An 18,524-nucleotide genomic window follows, 5' to 3' on the forward strand; every position below is an offset into this window, starting at 1 on the left:
CCTCCATTCCAAAGGGGTGCAGGCTTGTCGCTTAATTGGCTTTTGCAAATTGGCCCTTGTGTGTAGGATAGTATCAGTGTCGGGGTGATTACTGGTCGGCACGGACTCGGTGGGATGAAGGGCCTGTTTCCACTCTGTATCTCTAAAACCAAACCAAAGAAAAGAGACCATGAAAGGATTGGTGTTCATCTGAGCAAACCACAGCCTTCGGGGCTCATTGTCAAGTTGAACAGCTTCAAGTAAATTGCTTTCTCTGCTTGCATCTGAACTGGCCACCTCTGTATATAATCCACCTGCAATGTTTTTTCTCAACCACAGTTACTATTTGATTTGGTGGGCCACATTCTCCTTTTACTTTCAGTTGTAAGCAATAGGTTTGACTGACATGTCACAGCTTTACATGCTGTCTTATGTGTGTTCATCCCCAGATATTCCTTTTTGCATCTATTGGTCCAACAAAGGAAACATTAGTCAGGGAGAACTTGCAAGTCTTTCAAAACGAGGAGCATTATGTTGTCCTCAATTGACACATGATCTGGTCAAAAGAACTTTTGACAGATTGTTCCATTAACTCAATTGACACATGTTTGGGGCTGATGTATTCAAGAGATAGTTAGATACAGCTCTTAGGGCGAATGGAATGAAGGGATATGGGGAGGAAGCAAGAACGGGGCACTGATTTTGAATGATCAGCCATGATCACATTGAATGGTAGTGCTGTCCCAAAGGGCCGAATGGCCCACTCTGCCTATTTTCTATGTTTCTGAAACACAACACATCCAATGGTACTGAAGTCCCTTTACGTTGCTTGGTAGTATCGGCTGGGATTTCGGAGAGAGACCTCGATCGGCAAGGATTTGGCGCAGCCACCCCGATCCGTTAGGATTTGGGGCAGACACCTCGACCGGCTCGGATTTTGGGCAGAAACCTCGACCAGCTACGACTTGGGGCAGAAACCTCGACAGGCTAGGATTTGGGGCCGCAACCCCGATCCGCTAGGATTTCAGGCAGAATCCTCAATCGCCTCGGATTTTGGGCAGAAACCTTGACCGGCTCGGATTTCGGGCAGAAACCTCGATCGGCTAGGATTTGGGGCAGCTCAGCTCAGCTCAGCTTTGCTCGGCTTAGCATTGCTTAGCGTAGCTTAGCATAGCTTAGCTGAGAGTAGCATAGCGTAGAGTAGCTTAGCTTAGAGTAGCTTATCTTAGAATAACATCTAGAGTAGCTTAGCTTAGAGTAGAGTAGAATAGGGTAGAGTACCATAGCTTAGCTTAGTTTAACTTAGAGTAGCGTAGCATATAGTAGCTTATCCTAGAGTAGCTTAGCTTAGAGTAGAGTAGAGTAGGGTAGAGTAGAGTAGGGTAGCTTAGCTTAGCTTAGTTTAGCTTATAGCTTAGCTGAGAGTAGAGTAGAGTAGAGTAGAGTAGAGTAGAGTAGAGTAGAGTAGAGTAGAGTAGAGTAGAGTAGAGTAGAGTAGACGAGAGTAGAGTAGAGTAGAGTAGAGTAGAGTAGAGTAGAGTAGAGTAGAGTAGAGTAGAGTAGTAAGGTGGAGTGGAGTGGAGTGGAGTGGAGTGGAGTGGAGTGGAGTGGAGTGGAGTGGAGTGGAGTGGAGTGGAGTGGAGTGGAGTGGAGTGGAGTGGAGTGGAGTGGAGTGGAGTGGAGTGGAGTGGAGTCGCTCAGCTCAGCTCAGCTCAAATCCTGACTACGGGTGCTGTCTGTACGGAGTCTGTACATTCACCATGTATCTGTGTGGGTTTTCTCCGAAATCTTTGGTTTCCTCCCACAACTCCAAATAAGTAGAGGTTTGCAGGTTAATTGGCTTGGTATAATTGTAATATTGTCCCACCAACCAGCGATCCCCGCACATTAACACTATCCTACACACACTGGGGACAATTTACACTTATACCAAGCCAATTAACCTACAAACCTGTATGTCTTTGGAGAATGGGAAGCAACCGAAGATCTCGGAGAAAACCCATGCATGTCTTTGGGAGAATGTGCAAAGTCCGTACAGACAGCACCCGTAGTCGTGATCGAACCCGGGTCTCTGGCGCTGCAAGCGCTGTCAGGCAGCAACTCTACTGCTGCGCCACCGTGCTGCCCCTAGAAATACACACAACACTCTAAAGGAAGCCTTATCCAAAGTTTCATTAAGAATTTCTGACTTCCTAACTCTTGTGTGGAATGCCCTGACCGATGATAGCAAGCGCATCATAAGCCCTCTTCACCTCTCTCTGCGGGCCATGGATTTGGACACCACGATCCCACTGTCCAACAATGCTGTCAAGCCTAATTATCTTACCCAGTAAAACATATTCACAATTAAATTGATCAATATTTCATTGATCTATTATTTTACTGATGTGGTACAGCTTTCCCAGAAGTTAACTACAGTTTTTTTTCCAATGGATGTATTGGATTTACACAAATCTGCACCTTAAAAAAATAATGTTTGGTGTCCTACTTGTATGATGCCACTAGCTTCTAGACTAAAAAACAAATGGCATAGAAAACAGACAAGGCCAGAAGGGTTTACAATGCAATGTGTGAATTCAGTCGTTGCTTGATAACTGTGATGATAAGCAATTTCTGGGAAGCTTTCAAGAAGCAGACAATGACACTGCCCCAGTTAGATCAACCATCCAGTTGGATCTGACCTTAACAAGACCAGGAAAACACATTATAGGTCCTGCACAAACTGGGATAATTCTGCAACTTTTGCTTTTGCAATGATTAGAAGGGTGCCATGGTGACGTAGTGGGTATCATATCATATCATATATATACAGCCGGAAACAGGCCTTTTCGGCCCTCCATGTCCGTGCCGCCCAGTGATCCCCGTACATTAACACTATCCTACACCCACTAGGGACAATTTTTACATTTACCCAGCCAATTAACCTACATACCTGTACGTCTTTGGAGTGTGGGAGGAAACCGAAGATCTCGGAGAAAACCCACGCAGGTCATGGGGAGAACGTACAAACTCCTTACAGTGCAGCACCCGTAGTCAGGATCGAACCTGAGTCTCAGGCGCTGCATTCGCTGTAAAGCAGCAACTCTACCGCTGCGCTACCGTGCCGCCCATCCCCAGAGCTGCTGCCTCCCATCCCCGGAGACTCGGGTTCGATCCCGACCTTAGATGTTGCTAGTGTGACCGCGTGGGTTTCCTTTGGGTGTTCCGGTTTCCTCCCACATCCTAAAGACATGCAGGTTTATAGATTAGTTGGCCTCTGTAAATTCCCCCTATTATGTAGGGAGCGGACGCGAAAGTGGGATAACATAGAACTAGTGCGAACGAGCGATAAGTTCATAAATTCATAAGTGATAGGAGCAGAATTAGGCCATTCGGCCCATCAAGTCTACTCCACCATTCAATCATGGCTGATCTATCTTTCCCTCTCAACCCCATTCTCCTGCCTTCTCACCATAACCCGTGACACCTGTACTAATCAAGAATCGATCTATCTCTGCCTTAAATATATCCACTGACTTTGCCTCCACAGCCTTCTGTGGCAACGAATTCCACAGATTCACCACCCTCCGACTAAAGAAATTCCTCCTCACCTCCTTCCTAAAGGAACGTTCTTTATTTCTGAGGCTACGACCTCTGGTTATTTAATGCTTATTTAATGCTTTTATTGTTGGACTGTGGGTGACTGAATTTCGTCCAAATTGGATGACAAATAAAGCTATCTTGAATCTTGAATCTTGAATCTTGGTCCTAGACTCTCCCATTAGTGGAAACATCCTCTCTACGTCCACTATATCCAGGCCTTTCCCTAATTCAGGAAGCCTCAATGATGTTGCCCTAAGGAGGTTGGTGTTGACTTGGTGGGCCGAAGGGCCTGTTTCCATGCAGTATCTCCAAATGAATGATAGGCAATAGACAATAGGTGCAGGAGTAGGCCATTTGGCCCTTTGGGCCAGCACCGCCATTCAATGTGATCATGGCTGATCATTCTCAATCAGTACCCCGTTCCTGCCTTCTCCCCATACCCCTGACTCTGCTATCCTTAAGAGCTCTATCTAGCTCTCTCTTGAATGTATCCAGAGAATTGGCCTCCACTGCCCTCTGAGGCAGAGAATTCCACAGATTCACAACTCTCTGACTGAAAAGGTTTTTCCTCATCTCTGTTCTAAATGGCCTACCCCTTATTCTTAAACTGTGGCCCCTGGACTTCATCCTTCCATGCAGTATCTCCAAACAAATGATCTTCATCCTTCGCCTTGTGTTAGGTTAACATGATCGATGATTTTTCCAACAGAAATCAGTAGACGCAGATGCAAAGTACTTCAGTTCTCGAAAAGTGGAAAGGCGCTGGAAATACCGATCAGGCCAGCAGTGCCTATGTGGAGTCTATCCTGCAGCGAATTAATAACATTTCCTGGTGCTGGTAAGTTACATTTCTGCATGTGCCCCTGGTCTTCTTTGAAAAGGCTTCAGGGACAATGATGTATTAACGAAAAAATCTACAGACATAGAGAAAGCAGATTATCCAGCAATGAATTAATTATGGACAGAGACAGGAACTACACATGAATTATTTTTCTGATATTCCTAATTAGTCTCCGAAGATGAGACAGTTTTGTCTTCTCTCATGCAGCTTATTACAAATTGAGAGTACTTGTGATGAAGAGGTGGCAAGTAATTTCAAAGCTGGAAACATAGCAGCAAGAAGGTAGACACAAAAGTCTGGAGTAACTCAGCGGGTCAGGCGGCATCTCTGGAGAAAAGGAACAGGTGATGTTTCATGAAATGCTTTGAGAGGCTAGTCAAGAAGCACATCTGCGCCCTCCTTCCTCGCAACATGGACCCACTACAGTTCGCATACCGTCCGAACAGGTCCATGGATGATGCGGTCTCCCAGGTTCTGCACACCGCTCTCTCTCGTCTGGACAGCACGAAGGGGGGCTATGTGAGGATGCTGTTCATTGACTTTAGTTCAGCATTCAACACAATAGTCCCCAGCAGACTGGTTGAGAAGCTGCTGGAACTGGGGCTTAGCACCCCTCTGTGTGCCTGGGTCCTGGACTGTCTCACTGCCAGGCCCCAAGTGGTCAGGATGGGGGAACACACATCTAGCTCCCTCACCCTGAACATAGGATCCCCCCAGGGCTGCGTCCTTAGCCCCCTACTGTACTCCCTGTACACACATGACTGTGGGGCCAGGTTCAGCTCAAACTCCATCATCAAGTTTGCTGATGACACTGTGGTGGTGGGCCGGATCTCCAACAACGATGAGAAGGCCTACCGGGAGGAGGTGGCTGATCTGGCACTCTGGTGTCAGGACAATAGCCTCCTCTTGAATGTCACTAAAACAAAGGAGCTGATTGTGGACTTCAGAAGGGCTAAACATCCAAGGACGTACATGCCACTGGAGATAAATGGGTCTACTGTGGACAGGGTGAGCAGTTTTAAATACTTGGGAGTCCGCATCACAGAGGATCTGACGTGGGCAACGCACATTGCCGCACTGGTGGGTAAGGCTAAGCAGCGCCTTTACCACCTTAGACAATTGAGGAAATTCAGAGTGTCTCTGAGGATCCTTCATTGCTTCTACTCTGGGGCTGTAGAGAGCATCGTGTCCGGCAACATCACAGTCTGGTTGGGGAACAGCTCTGCCCAGGACAGGATGGCCCTGCAGAGAGTAGTGCGTTCGGCAGAACGCACCATGGGAACTACACTCACCCCTCTGCAGGACCTATACATCAGGAGGTGTAGATCCAGAGCAAGCAAGATTATGAGGGACCCCTGCCACCCCAGTAACGGACTGTTCCAGATGCTACGGTCAGGCAAACGCCTCCGCTGTCACGCTGTGAAAACGGAGAGGATGAGACGGAGTTTCTTCCCGCAGGCCATCAGGACTGTCAACTTTTATAACCCCAGAGACTAATTTTTTGTCGACACTAATAGTAACTTATTAACTTTATTTATATGCTGTAACTGTAATTCTTTTTTGTGCACAACCCGCAGGCATTGCCACTTTCATTTCACTGCACATCGTGTATGTGTATGTGACAAATAAATTTGACTTGACTTGAGGTCGAGACCTTTCTTCAGACTAAGAGTCAGGGGAAAGAGAAACAGATATAGAAGGTAAATAGGACAAATGAGTGAAATATATGCAAAAAGCAATGATGATCATGGAAAGGTGGAGTCCACAATGGTCCAGTGTTGGCTGCAGGGTAGGTTTAGTATGGAGATGCAGTGCAGAAACAGGCCCTTCGCCCACTGGGTCCATGCCGACCAGCGATCCTCGCATATTAACACCATCCTACGCACACTAGGGACAATTTAAATTTATATCAAGCCAATTTACCTACATACCTGTACGTCTTTGGAGTGTGTGAGGAAACCGAAGATCCCGGAGAAAACCCATGCAGGTCACGGGGAGAACGTACAAACTCCGTACAGCACCCGTAGTCAGGATTGAACCCTGGTATCTGGTGCTACAAGCGCTGTAAGGCAGCAACTCTACCGCTGCGCCACCGTGCCGCTCTTCTATATTAAACAGACAGTGAAAGTCAACAGGACAACAGTGAAACTAGCTATCAACTACCCCACTGCCAACAATGGACCATTGTGGGCTCCACCTTTCCTTGATCATTTTTTGCATATCTTTCATTCATTTGTTTTAGCCCTGTGGCCTCCTGTGAGCAGAGTACAACTCCTTTACCTTCCACCTCTTAGGGCTAACGGGAATTTAGAATGCGCAGCCATTTCCCCGCCATTAGCCTGGATTACGTGTATAGATTTCTCTCCAGAATGTGTGACTATAAATAGGCCAATAGTTTTATCAGCCACATCCACTATTAAAGTACTTAAGTTGCTAAATTAAATATAGGTTGCGCTGATTAGAGATTCACTCCTTTAAAACCAAATAATTAACCACGATCACAACAAATAGCACACAAAAGATGCAACGTGCATATAGTATGCAAACAAAGATCTTAAAAAGAGAACAGGGAAATCCTTCAATTGTCATGTTGTGCGATGATTAAATAAAGATTGAGGTTCTCTGATGACTGGCAGAGTAGACTCGACGGGCTGAATGGATTAAATCTGCTCCTGGATCTTATGATTCCTCCATCAATAAATACCTCCATGATTTAGTTTAGTTTTTGGTTTAGAGATACAGTGTGGAAACTGGCCCTTCGGCCCACCGAGTCCGCACCGACCAGCGATCCCCGCACATTAACACTATCTTACACACACTAGGGACAATTTACGCTTATTACCAAGCCAATTAACCGACTAACCTGTACGTTTTTGGAGTGTGGGAGGAAACCGAAGATCTCGGAGAAAACCCACGCAGGTCACGGGGAGAACCTACAAACTCCGTACAGACAGGACCCGTAGTTGGGATCAAACCCGGGTCTCTGGCGCTGAAAGGCAGCAACTCTACCGCTGCGCCACCGTGCTAAATTAACATTTTATTTTTCCATTAAATTAAAACTCAGCTAATTTCAATTCATTTATGGAGGAATGCTCAGAACCCTAGTTCAGACATTAAACTTGATCCAAGTCCTATATGATGCTACAAACTGGAGATGCAGTCATCCCCAAATATATTAACAAGGACCTGATTGGATCAAGGAGACCAATTCATGAATTGCAGATATTTTGACAAAACTAGAACAATATTTGAGAAAAGTGAAAATGTATAGGCACTAAAACTAGTCGGATATTCAGATCTGTATTTCGGGTTCAACTGGCTACGACAAAATAACAAAATGGAGGACCTACCTGTTCGGGGAAACTACACCGACAAACAGTTAAGAATTTTGACCTAGCAACGGGAAATAATGAAAACACAAGGAACTACAATTGCTGAAACCTTGAGCAGAACACAAAGCACTGGAGGAACTCAGTAGATCAGTCGGTATCTGTGGAGAGAACAGACAGACGACATTTTGGGTCGGGTCCCTTCTTCATACCGATTATAGTAGGGGGAAGAAGGGTGGAAAAGAGAGGGCTACACCTTCTCTCCAGTGCTCTCCCAGCTCTGGTGGACACCCATTTCTCCAACTTTCTCCTACATACACACACACACACACACACACACATACACATGCACAAACACTACATAATTACACACACACACATGCACAAACACTACATAATCACACACACACACACACACACACACACATGCACAAACACTACATAATCACACACAAACATAATCACACACACACACACACATGCACAAACACTACATAATCACACACACAAATGCACACACACAAACGCACACGCACATGCACACACAAACATAATCACACACATACACACAAATGCACGCACACGCAAACACTACATAACCACCATGCACACACACGTACGTACACACTCACACGCACAAATGCACACTCATGCACGCAAACACACACACAGTGCTATAATCTCCTTTAACCGAGAGATAATATCTCTAACTGGATAGCTTCCTTGGCCTGTATCCTATGATTCATAAAAGGAAGCAGGCTTCCATGTGATGTTCACAGCCTACAGAGTGGACTGGTGAATAACCATCCAGCTTGCAAGGACATTCATTTATTAATAGCACCTCCGATAGAAGCCAATAGTTCTAACCTGAATATATTTAAAAACCTTGCATAAATTTTGATGCATTCAACATATTAAATAGTTCTGAAGCCAGTTACTCAATAAAATAATTGAAATGTTAATGGCTGTGAGTATTCTCCCTGGTGTCATGCAGGTCGTAGCTCCATTGCTTTCCAAAGCAGATTTAATTTCTTGTGTATGAATAATGAAAGTGTGACCTACAGTGATACAGAAGACTAGTTTTTAAAGTCAATGATCTCCCCCGGGCTTTAGGCAGCAATTTTGCACAGGGCAGCCATTTCAAATAATGGAGGTTATTAGACCACCTGGCAGCACAGAAGGTACATCGCACGTCTCCCGCTAGCCTGTGTAGGTCCCCCTGCCACCCTCCTCTGGCTGTGTAGGAAGGAACTGCAGGTGCTGGTTTACACCAAAGACAGACACAAAATGCTGGAGTAACTCAGCTTGCAGCATCTCTGGAAAGAAGGAACGGGTGACGATTCGGGTCGAGACAAAAGAATGGTCTCGACTCGAAATGTCACCGATTCCTTCTATCCAGAGATACTGGTGTGCCATTCAGTAGTCTGATGACAGTGTGGAAGAAGCTGTTCCTAAATCTGACAGTGGAGGAAGGAACTGCAGATGCAGGTTTACACTGAAGATAGACACAAAATGCTTGAGTAACTCAGCGGGACAGGCGGCATCTCTGGAGAGAAGGAATGGGTCGAGACGTTTCGGGTCGAGATCCTTCTTCAGATCGAGCGAGAGGGGATAGGGAGATACACAGATAAGGAGGTGTAAGAGCTCAAAAGAGATGCAGATCAAGGAAAATGTAAATGTTGTCACCTTCTCCTGGCTAACAATGGTCAATTTTACATTTTCCATGATCTTACCTTCCATAGTAGCCAATCGTGCAGAACCTCAACAAAAGCCTTGCTGAATTCCACATGGACAACCTTTTTCATTCCTTTATAAACAAAAGAGCAAAGTTAGCTACTCTCCAGTCCTCCAGGACCTTACCTGCGGCTAAAGAAGATGCAGAGATCTTCACCAAACCTCCTACAATCTCATCTTTTACTTCTCTTAACAACCTGGGATTGATCCATGTTCATAAGATCCAGGATCAGAATTAGGCCATTATCATCATATCATATCATATCATATATACAGCCGGAAACAGGCCTTTTCGGCCCTCCAAGTCCGTGCCGCCCAGTGATCCCCGTACATTAACACTATCCTACACCCACTAGGGACAATTTTTTTACATTTACCCAGCCAATTAACCTACATACCTGTACGTCTTTGGAGATCTATCTTTCCCTCTCAACCCCATTCTCCTGACTTCTCCCCATAACCCCTGATACTCATACTAATCAAGAATCTGGAGTAACTCAGCGGGACAGGCAGCATCTCTGGAGAGAAGGAATGGGTGATGTTTCGGGTCAAGAACCTTCTTCAGACCCGACGTCGCCCATTCCTTCTCTCCAGAGATGCTGCCTGTCCCGCTGAGTTACTCCAGCTTTTTGTGTCCATCTTTGGTTTAAACCAGCATCTGCAGTTCCTTCTTACACTAATCAAGAATCTATCTATCGCTGCCTTAAAAATATCCATTGACTTGGCCTCCACAGCCTTCTGTGGCAAAGAATTCCACAGATTCACCACCATAAATCTTGGGGATTTATCTATCTTGATGGTCTTCAAGAGCACCTCTTTCTCAATTTTAAACTTGTCCCTAGGAATCAGGGATGTCTTGCTTTCACGGCTGTGGTTGGGAGGTGGGTTGTAGGGCCAGTGGGGGCTTTCAGAAGGTTTTTCCACAGAAGGGGCAGGAGGTGGAATAAGAACAACCGACAGCTAGTCACCATCTTATCGGAGAAGGGAATGTCCACAACTAAATCGGCGAGTTGGAGATGTGATATTTACCTGCCAAAGGAAATACAGTTTAAAGGTTCATTAAAAAGGTTCATCCAAGTAAAGATAAAAAATAATTAAACCTGGATGTTACATTGTTGTAAGGTTAATGAACCAAAGTGCTTTGCATGAGTATATTTATGTGCCACATCGCTCACTCGTGCACTGCATTCTACATAAAGGGATGGCATTATATTACTCAACTGTGCACAGAAGAGTAAAGAATAAACAGGTTGTTAAGCTGCTGATCTGAGTCAGGAAGGCTACTTAACTCACAGTGTTCTGGAGAACAAAACAAATATAACGCGTATTTGTGTACCGTTTTGGTCTCCTAATCTGAGGAAAGACATTCTAGCCTTAGAGGGAGTACAGAGAAGGTTCACCAGATTGATCCCTGGGATGGCAGGACTTTCATATGAAGAAAGACTGGATAGACTGGGCTTATACTCGCTGGAATTTAGAAGACTGAGGGGGGATCTTATTGAAACATGTAAAATTCTTAAGGGGTTGGAGAGGCTAGATGCGGGAAGATTGTTCCCGATGTTGGGGAAGTCCAGAACCAGGGGTCACAGCTTAAGGATAAGGGGGAAGTCTTTTAGGACCGAGATGAGAAAACATTTCTTCACACAGAGTGGTGAGTCTGTGGAATTCTCTGCCACAGAAGGTAGTTGAGGCCAGTTCATTGGCCAAATTTAAGAGGGAGTTTGATGTGACCCTTGTGGCTAAAGGGATCAGGGGGTATGGAGAGAAGGCAGGTACAGGATACTGAGCTGGATGATCAGCCATGATCATATTGAATGGCGGTGCAGGCTCGAAGGGCCGTATAGCCTCCTCCTGCACCTATTTTCTATGTTTCTATGTAAGAAGGAACTGCAGATGCTGGTTTACATTGAAGATAGGCACAAGATTCTGGAGTAACCCAGCGTGATAGGCAGCCTTAGTCAGCGGAGTGGGAGACACAAAGAAATGGAAGGATAAGGTGTGAAAATGAGACATCAAAGGGGACATAGATCAGGGAAAATGTAGAATAGATCATTGTTAGCTAGGGGAAGGTGACAACGAAGCACGCAAAGATAAAAAAATAATCAAGGGGACAGTCAGACTGGTCGGAGAACTAGGATGAGGGTGGGATGGAGAGAGGGGGAAAGTAATGGGTTACTAAAGCAAAGGTAACCCTTGCTTTTCCTCTCCCTCCATCCATCCCCCACCCTAGTTCTCTGACCAGTCTGACTGTGCCCATGATTAAACAAAATGTAATGCCTGCACTCTCTCACCATCCCCACCCAAACATGAACTGGAAAGTTTCTTGAGCTTGGATAGTTCTACATAGAATTGTAGAAAACATAGAAACAGAAAATAGGTGCAGGGGGAGGCCATTTGGCCCTTTGAGCCAGCACTGCCATTCATTGTCATCATGGCTAATCATCCACAATCATGCCTTCTCCCTATATCCCTTGATTCCGCTAGCCCCTAAAGCTCTATCTAATTCTTTTTTAAATTCATCCAGTGAATTGGCCTCCACTGCCTTCTGTGGCGGAGAATTCCACAAATTCACAACTCTCTGGGTGAAACAGTTTTTTCTCATCGCAGTTTTAAATGGCCTCCCCTTTATTCTTAGACTGTGGCCCCTGGTTCTGGACTCCCCCAACATTGGGAACATTTTTCCTGCATCTAGCTTGTTCAGTCCTTTTATAATTTTATACGTTTCTATAAGATCCCCTCTCATCCTTCTAAACTCCAGTGAATACAAGCCTAGTCTTTCCGGGGATTAACCTCGTGACCCCTCACGACGGTCCCCCCCACACCGGGTCCCCCCACGCCGGGTCCCCCCACGCCGGGTCCCCCCACGCCGGGTCCCCCCACGCCGGGTCCCCCCACGCCGGGTCCTCCTTTGTTCCTTCCCCCAGCAGTGGCCACGTGTCCTCACTTCCACGTGTCCGCCCTCCTCCGTCGGTCGGCGCCATCATCGACCGCCACACGGACCTTTCCACTGTCGCCACCGGGCCCTGTCCAGACGCCTCCGTGGCGCCGACCCAGGCCCCAGCTGCCGGCTCCGCCAACCCAGGCACCGATGGGTGTGGGCTCCGAGAACTCACGAAGCTGCACCTCCGGAAGAGAATGGAGGGATATTTGTTATCTGTAGGTAGATGAGTGATGGTCTTGTCATTCTGTTCAGCATAGACATTGTGGGCCAAATCGCTTGTCCTTGTGCCGTGATGTTCAATGTTCTACATTTGTTTGGCCATCTTTTAGGCCCCCAATATTTGCTTCTGGTCAAGCCTGGGAGGGAGTTCTGAGAGTGTATGGAATGTAACTATCTTCTGATGCATGCTAGGTATTAGTCTGCTTGTTTGTCAATGGCAAATTCAATCCATTTGGATCCCACAAATTCCAAATATGCTTCTCGAAACCTGACTTGCTTCCACTTATTCACGCTGAGAATTTTATCACCTGTATAATTTGGAATCATGCAATCAGAACCTTCACAAATGAACTTGACACTTCACATTGCCCTTGAGTCAGGTTCATCAGCTCATAAGTTATAGGAGCAGATTTAGGCTGTTCAACCCATCTTGTTTACTCCACCATTCAATCATGGCTGATCTATCTTCCCCTCTCAACCCCATTCTCCTGCCTTCTTCCCCATCACCTTTGACACCCTTACTAATCAAGAATCTGACAATCTCCAGTTTAAAACTACCCAATGACTTGGCCTCCACAGCCGTCTGTGGCAATAAATTTCTCAGATTCACCACCCTCTGATGAAAGAAATTCCTCCTCATTTCCTTTCTAAAGGTACGTCATTTTATTCTGAGGATCTGCCCTCGGGTCCTAGAATCTCTCACTAGTGGAAACATCCTCTCCACATCCTCTCCACATCCTCTCTATCCAGATCCGTTCAATATTTTGGTTGTTTTCAATGAGTTCCCACCTCATCCTCAAGTTGAAATTCTGGCCGTTAACTTTGACATTCCAGTTTTCTGAGGGGTCAGCTTTCTAGATAGTAGTCCAGCTGTGGGAACGGCTGCGACTCGTCTCCGGAGGCTCCGGCGTGGGCCGCGTGGACGTCGGAAGCCCGCAGGCCCCTGGATGGGGGCCGACATCGGGAGCTCCGGCAGCGGCAGAGGCAGCGTGTTCGCCCGCCCCGAATCGCGGGGCTTGGGTCGGCCCACCGTGGACCTTTCACCGTCCGGCGCGGCCTGGAATAGGCCATGGACCTTTCACCGTCCAGCGGGGGCTTCAATGTCGGGAGCCCTGACCGCCCCGACGTGGCAACTCCAACAGCCTGACCGCGGAACAAGACGGCAGGGAAGAGAAAAAGACATTCTGGCCTTCCATCACAGTGAGGAGGGACTGGAGGAGACTCACTGTGATGGATGTTTCTTTTTGTTTGGTGTTAGTTGTGATTGTATGTGTTATTGCATTTTTATTGATTAATCTTATTGGTCTTATTGTTCAACTGCGGGTAATGTTTCATTTCACTACACATTTATGTGTATGTGACAAATAAACGACTATTGACTATTGACAAACAACTGATGGTTTTATATCATTTAGTTACCATGATACCTGTCTGACTGAAACAATGATTGGAAGCATTTTGAAGAAATGTGTCCTTATTATAAGGGCAGCACGGTGGCGCAGCGGTAGAGTTGCTGCCTTACAGCGCATGCAGCACCGGAGACCCTGGTTCGATCCCGACTACGGGTGCTGTCTGTATGGAGTTTGTACGTTCTCCCTGTGACCGCTTGGGTTTTCTTCGAGATCTTCAGTTTCCTCCCACACTCCAAAGACGTTCAGGTTTGTAGGATAATTGGCTTGGTGTAAGTGTAAGATTGTCCCTGGTGTGTGTAGGATCGTGTTAATGTGGGGGGGGGGGGGGCTGCTAATCCTTGGTGGGCCGTAGGACCCGTTCCCGTGCTGTTTCTCTGAACTAAACTAAACTAAAACTAATGGAAGTCTGTACAATGTGGTAGTTGTACCATTTATGGATGATCGTTAGTGCCCAAGACCTTTGCGATTGTAATGTCTCATTAAGTGTCAGGTTGGAGGTCACCTAAGTCGGGTGGATGGCATGTTCGTAATGGGAATGAGTGATTTTTGCAGCTTCCAAATAGATTTTAAGAAGAGTATTCGGCAGAAAACCATTAGTGCGTGGTCACAGTTGAGATAACTTACACGTTCAGTCATTCAGCAGGCAATTACTTCCAGAACAGTGTGCGAGTTGCTTTTTTTTAGATCCATCAATGTCTTGATGTTTACGATAATGGGAAAAAAATGTATAGAACCTGTACATATTCCACTCCTTCCATGTCCTCAAAAGGGATTCATTCACACCTAATAAAGTGCTCTAACCTGAACTGTGGTCAATCTTGCAATTTGCCAGCAGGAAGATCGCTACAAACTAGAGTGGGATGTAAAGCAGATAATCTCCGTCACTGAGGTCCATCATTTGGGTTTAGTTTAATTTAGTTTAGAGCGGAAACAGGCCCTTCGGCCCACCGAGTCCGTACCAGCGATCCACGCATACTAGCACTCCCCTACACACACTAGGAACAATTTACACTTACACCAAACCAATTAACCTACAAAGTCTGGTATTTATTCACAAAATGCTGGAGTAACTCAGCAGGTCAGGCAGCATCTCAGGAGAGAAGGAATGGGTGATGTCACCCATTCCTTCTCTCCTGAGATGCTGCCTGAGCTGCTGAGTTACTCCAGCATTTTGTGAATAAATACCTTCGATTTATACCAGCATCTGCAGTTATTTTCTTATACAACCTACAAACCTGTACGTCTTTGGAGTGTGGGTGGAAACCGAAGATCTCGGGGAAAACCCACGCAGGTCACAGGGAAAAGTCCGTACACACAAACTCCGTACACACAGCACCCGTGGTCAGGATCGAACCCGGGTCTCTGGCACTGCAAGCGCTGCAAGGCAGCAATTCTACCGCTGCGCCACCGTGGTCGCCCTTAGGGGCGGCGGGACAAATGTTTGCCAAGCTCCCGAGAACCGTTCTGTTCTTGTTCAAATGGAAGCTTTTACTTAGGCCTGAAAGGGCAGGCAAGATTTTGATTTAAAACCTCATCTAAATGATTATATCCCCGGTGGTGTAGCACTAACTCAAGGTTGTATTAGACTATTAATCTCAATGATCTGAAGTCTCTGGAGGAGAAAGTTGAACCCACTTCAGGTTGACTCAAAAGCAAGTGTTACCACTGTCCCAAGGCTTATTCTTGTGAAACTAATGGAACTTTAATTGTGTCATATTGAAGTTAAGCAGAACATTATATTGGCATTTACATTTTGCTCGTAATTTCATCTTTGACATGGTGCCTATTTTATTCCAATTGCCTCAGACAAATTACCTTTGAAGTTAATCATCATGATAATGTTGGAAAAAATACGAAGTCGATTTGTACACAGTAATATCCCGCTAGCACAATGTGTATGATCAGTGTAGTTGGTGTAGTGCTGTATTTTCCATGGTGACGCTAAGCACTTATTTTTGGCTTAAGTCTAGGTTTATTATTGACACATGGACCGAGGTACAGTGAAGAGCTTTGTATTGCATGCTATCCGAACAGATGAAAAGTACCATACATAAATACAATCAAGTCAAACACAAGTATAATAGATCGAGCAAAGGGAAGAAACAGAGTACAGATATCATTGTAGCACATTGTCGCGCATCATAGAGTCATGAGTGATACAGCGTGGAAACAGGCCCTTCGGCCCAACATGTCCACACCGCCCAACATGTCCCGGCTACACTGGTCCCACCTGCCCGCATTTGGTCCATATCCCTCCAAACCTGCCCTATCCATGTACCTGTCTAACTGCTTCTTAAAAGTTGAGATTGCCCCAGCCTCAACTACCTCCTCTGGCAGCTTGTTCCACACACATACCACACTCTGTGTGAAAAAGTTACCCTTCAGATTCCTATTAAATCCTTTCCCTTTCACCTTCCTCCAGTCCTTGATTCACCTACTCTGTGCATCTACCCGATCTATTCCTCTCATGATTTTATGCACCTCGATAAGATCACCCCTCATCCTCCTGCGCTCCAAGGAATAGAGTCCCAGCCTACTCAACCTCTGCCTATAGCTCAGACCCTCTGGTCCTGGCAACATCCTCAATCTTCTTAACATAGAAACATAGAAACATAAAAAATAGATGCAGGAGGAGGCCATTTGGCCCTTCGAGCCAGCACCGCCATTCATTGTGATCATGGCTGATCATCCACAATCAGTAACCCGTGCCTGCCTTCTCCCCATAACCCTTGATTCCACTAGCCTCTAGAGCTCTATCTACCTCTCTCTTATATCTGGCCAGTGATTTGGCCTACTCTGTACCCTGCTGTACAACTCTCCCAGAGATCTACCATTCACTGTATGGGTCCTGCCCATGTTAGACTTCCCAAAATGCAACACCTCTCATTTCTCTGTTTCCATCAACCATTCCTCAGCCCACCTGTCCAATTGATCGCGATCCTGCTGCAATCTTTCACAACCATCTTCACTATCTGCAAAACCACCCACTTTTGTATCATCTTTATTTTACCAGCTAATCTTGCCTATCAGTTCTATAAAGTACAATGCCCTCAGTGAGGTAGAGGTGAATCGAACAGCACCCTAGCTTATGGAAGGACTTTTCGGAATACTGATAACCGAGGGGAAGAATTTGGTCCTGAGTCAGGTGGTGCACGTTTCAATCTTAGGCACCTTCTGCCAAATGCAAGCTGGGATAAGAAGGCAGGATGTCTTCAATGAAGTTTGTACAGGTTTCACTGTCTTCCTGTTGAGTTTCACTGTCTGCATAACTTGTTATCACCTATCCCACAACCTATCAGTTGTTTGGCCCCACTTTTCCTTGATCAACATCACTTTTTGCATATCTTTCATTCATTTGTTCATTCATTCATACCTTTCATTCTTTCATTCATTCATTCATTCATTCATTCATTCATTCATTCATTCATACCACGTCTCCCCTCAATCTCCGATGGTCCAGAAAAGACAATCCAAGTCCGTCCAACCTCTTCTGTAACTAATACCCTCTAGTCCAGGCATTGTTCTAGTAAGACCCCTCTACACTCTTTCCACTGCCTCCACATCCTTCCTCTAATGAGATGGCCAGAACAGCATGTATACCCTAAATATGGAAACCCAAAGTCTTATAAAGTGCATCATGACCTCTTGACTCTTCTACTTCAACCGATGAAGGCAAACATACCACACGCCTTCTTTACCACTCTACCTACTTCTGTTGCCACTTTCAATGAGCTATGGGCTTGCACCCCAAGATCCCTCTGCACATCAATGCTATTCAGGGCCTTGCCATTAACTGTATATTTTCCCCTTACATTCGACCTCCCAGAGTGCAGCACATTGTCTAATTGCCTCATTTTTCTAATTGTTTTCTAAAAGACAGGCCATTGAAACCGCGATACACTTCTTTTTTAGTTCAGTTTAGTTTATTGTCACGTGTACCGAGGTATACTGAAAAGCTTTTGTTGCCTGCTAACCAGCCAGTGGAAAGACAATGCATGATTACAATTGAGCCACTTACAGTGTATTGACACATGAGCAGGGAATAACGTATGTTTTAGAGATACAGGGCGGAAATAGGCCCTTCGGCCCACCGAGTCCGCACCGACCAGCGATCCCAGCATATTAACACTATCCTACACACACTAGGGACAATTTACACCGATTAACTTACTAACCTGTACTTCTTTGGAGTGTGGGAGGAAATTGAAGATCTCAGAGGAAACCCACATGGTCACGGGAAGAACGTACAAACTCCGTGCAGACAGCACCCACCCGTAGTCGGGATTGAACCCGGGTTTCCGGCGCTGCAAGCGCTGTAAGGCAGCAACTTTACTGCTGCGCCACCATGCCACCCTAGTGCAAGGTAAAGCCAGCAAAGTCCAATCAAGGATAGTCCGAGGGTCACCTGTGCGGTAGATAGTAGTCCAGGACTAGTTGTTTAATGGCGACCCGAGCCCCGAGCCTAAATGTAGGCCACGCAATTTATT

Source organism: Rhinoraja longicauda, chromosome 3, assembly GCF_053455715.1.
Source record: "Rhinoraja longicauda isolate Sanriku21f chromosome 3, sRhiLon1.1, whole genome shotgun sequence".
Lineage (NCBI taxonomy): Eukaryota > Metazoa > Chordata > Chondrichthyes > Rajiformes > Arhynchobatidae > Rhinoraja > Rhinoraja longicauda.